Genomic DNA, 3874 nt, shown 5'->3' with positions numbered 1-3874 from the left:
CCTCTCCCTCTCCCTCTCCCTCTCCCTCTCCCTCTCCCTCTTTGTCTGTGTATGTATGGTGACAGGGTATCATACTATGTACCCCTGGCTGGCCTAGTACTCACTGTTGACTTTGAACTCATGGCAATCCTTCTGCCTCAGCCTCCCAAGTAACTGGATTACTGGTATGAACCACTGTGATGGATAAGCAACAAATACTTATGAACATTTTTTTTCCGGTGCTGAGAACTGCTCCTAAGGCTTTGAGCATGTTATGCAAAGTTCTCTACCATGGAATAATACCATGAGGTCTCTTGTGTTTTTGACACAAGGTTTTAATGTGTACCTCAGGCTAGCCTAGAAATCATGATCCTTCTGCCCCAGAGGCTTCCTGAGTTCTGAGATTACGGGTGTGTGCCACTGTGCCCAGTAACTGCTAAATATATTCTATGCAAAGGGTGTTGTTCTACACCATATGAAGATATTTGATGGTTCTAATGGCAAATAAGTTAGGCAAATTCCCAGCTTAGAAGTGCTATAGAAGTCCCAGCTTAGTGCTATAAGAAATGATAGAGGTTGGTGGGGGAGGGGCCTGCTGAGCTAGGACGGTGGGGCTGGGCCATGAGGGAAACTTCTGGTAGAACAGAGACAAGTGTAGAGGATGAGGCTGTCATGGGTTGAGGGGCTATGGAAAGAATATCCCACAAAGAAATAACTCAAAAGTGCACACACTGAGAGTGGAGCATGAAAAGCATGACTTAACATCAAGCTATGGGGAAGTTACTCGTGGGTTTTAAGTGGTTATAAGGACAGCAGTCTGAGTCACATTCCAATGGTCACCTTGTCTCTATGTGGCCAAGTATGGAGTCAGGGAAGCCATGGGTGAGCTGAGGCATGACTGGACAGTTGCTATGTGGGAGGATAAGAGTTGGGGGCAGTGGAGACTTGGGTTTCTATGTAAGTTGACATCTAGTAGGACTTCAAGAAAGGTTGGGTGGGGATGTGAACAAAAGAGAGGTATAATTGGGCCTTGCATCTGAGTTGCAGAGACAATAAGACAATTTTCTGATGTGGGTGAGTGTACTTACATGGAGAGGTCAAAGGGCAATGTTTTCACACCAATTTTCAGTGAGCCTCTGCCATGGTCAGGTTTGCTGGAGATAATTGGGGATCCAGAAGGATCAAAACATAACCTTTGTTCTCACTAGGCTTTTATTATTTATTTTATTTATATGAGTACACTGGAGCTGTCTTCAGACACACCAGAAGAGGGCATCAGACCCCGTTGCAGATGGTTGTGAGCCACCATGTGGTTGCTGGGAATTGAACTCAGGACCTCTGGAAGAGCAGTCAGTGTTCTTAACCACTGAGCCATCTCTCCAGCCCTTACTGAGCTTTTAATTTAGTTGGGAGGAGAAAGGTAATAAAATCATCCCTTCTCTCTGGTTGACAATATGTGATTTTTGTAAGTCTTAGATGTAACCTGAAGTTACGGCTGTGACCACACATGGAGGGAAGTTGGGAGGGAGATAAGTCCAAAGATGGGACTGAAGGCAACCCAACATATACATACCTAGGCTATAAAGATTCATTGAAGGGATTTAAGGAATGTCCAGGAAGGTGGTGAAGGTTAGGAGAGTGGGGATAAAGAGGAGTTCCTGGGTGGGGAATAGTTATCCATGTTAAATGCTGACTGAAGGTAGATGAATGAGATAAATATGGATTTGAGAAGGCACACCACTTGATTGAGCTGCTGAGTGCTGTCCTGGAGGCAGAAGAATATAGTATTCCACATCTTATTCCACCCCACCCACCATCCCAAACAACCTGCGTTATCCTAGTCCATCCCACTGTGCCTGGTCCATAATCCAATGTCACAACCCTCTTTTAAACTTCTGTTCTTCCATCCTCTTCTTCCCAATTTCATCTCTTCCACACTCTTCCCCACCTGGGGCTCAGCCTGGTGGGGCAAAAAGAGAAAAAATGTTTTCTATAAATGCATATGAAGGCTGAGGCCTTTGCTCCTGTGTTCTACCTTGGTGGCTGGAAAACATCTTTCTTTGTGGAAATCTCCTGAGACCCAGAATAATGAACCCTTGGGGCCCATTCTGGATTTCCTGCTGCTCCAACACTTTCTCTTTTATAGTCCATCTCTGTGCTTATCTACTCAACAATGTTTATCCTTCACAGCTCTTGAGAAATCACCATGAATGTTATTGACTCTAATTTTAATTTGGCTAGCACTGTTGTGAATGAGGTCTATTCAAGTTATCCATTAAAGGCCTATAAGGTTAATTAAATGGACAATTCCAATATGGTTCTGTTAGAACCCCTTCTATTAAATTAATATTACAGATATTTAGCAGAAGTCTTAATGAGGTATTATACTTAAGAAATGCAAACTAAATCAATTCTAAGGCCATTGTCCAGAATCTGAGCTTTTTATCATAATTGATAAATTTTGGGAAGAATCTTCATGTTTATTCTTCAAAACTCAAGAGACTGGTCATGCGATGATCCTTTTCAGCATCCAGAAAAGCCTAGCCCAAGAATCTATGGTCAAATCAGCCATCAGGGTTGAAAGAGATTTAATGCCCTCTAGATTATACCTTCCTCAAAAATTGGTGAGTGGAGGAAGCAGGTAGAGTGTTACATAAATACCCAGATACCTGGGTCCCACTCCTATAGTCTGACTCAGGAGGGCTGCGGTGCAGCACAAGATCTGTACTACTGCTGTAGACATGTACCTTCTTACCTGGTGCAGGAATCCCAGAAGTCTAGTCTGGGAGGCCTTCAGGTAGTCAAATGGTCCCATTTGACAGATAGTAACTTGGAGACCCTGAAAGATATCAGGAATTGGTGAACTGATCGGAATGTGAATCCTGCTCCATGGTTTAGAAAGTGTGTAGAAGTTCCTGCTATCTCTTCCCCACCACTAGTGAGTTAGGTACAACCCCAGGCATCTCTTATGGGTTTGAGACTGGTGGCCACAGATCTCCTTCCCACTTCTCCTTCTGCCTGGCTGGGAGAAGAGTAGGCAGACCTTCTCCGGCCTTGCTTTGATTTCCTAGGTTCTTCATGATGGTTCTGAACCTGGGTGTGGCTAGATTCATCATATCCTGTAACTCCCCTCAGGGGCCAACTCTGCTCATTTTACGTGTTAAACTTTTGTCCTATGATAAAATACCTCACAAATGACAAGAGGATGGAATTACTTTGCTCATTGCCTCAGCCATTATGGCAGGGAGGGCATCGTGGAACAGGACACATGAGAGACAAGAGTCAGAGAGAGCAAGGATGCCTGTGTTGTACAGCAAGCTCTTTAATTCAGTCTAGCCTCTGACCCTAGGGAATGAAACTTCTCATGTGTAGGGTAGGTCTTCTATCTCAATCCTCTCTGGAACACAGAGAAGCACACTTTTTTTTTCTCCCCTTTGAGACAGGGTTTCTCTGTATAGCCCTGGCTATCCTAGAACTCATTCTGTAGACCAGGCTGGCCTCGAACTCAGAAATCCTCCTGCCTCTGCCTCCCAAGTGCTGGGATTAAAGGCATGTGCCACCACTGCCCGGCCTGAGAAGTGCACTTTTTAAAGCACTTCTCAATCCAGCCAGGTTGACATTAGCCACCCCATTACTCTACACATCTCCAACCAGACTATCTGATGCCAGTGGGACTAGGAGTGAGGACTTTGGCTGCTGACAATTGCGGGACTCTGGATACTGTGGCTGCTGCCCTAAGTTCCTAAAATTCAGGAAAACAGGGGCTTGGGGTGTAGCAGTTAGGTTGAGCTGGCTGGTGGCTGGTTCCTCTGATACACCAGAGGAACTCCAGAAAACCCCAGGCTGTTGTCTGCTGATAGGAGTCCAGGCTGGGTCTGACACCTTCCTGGTCATC

The sequence above is a fragment of the Grammomys surdaster genome, unplaced genomic scaffold (assembly GCF_004785775.1).
Source record: "Grammomys surdaster isolate TR1022 unplaced genomic scaffold, NIH_TR_1.0 125984, whole genome shotgun sequence".
In the NCBI taxonomy this organism is placed as follows: domain Eukaryota; kingdom Metazoa; phylum Chordata; class Mammalia; order Rodentia; family Muridae; genus Grammomys; species Grammomys surdaster.
This window is presented reverse-complemented; position numbering follows the sequence as displayed.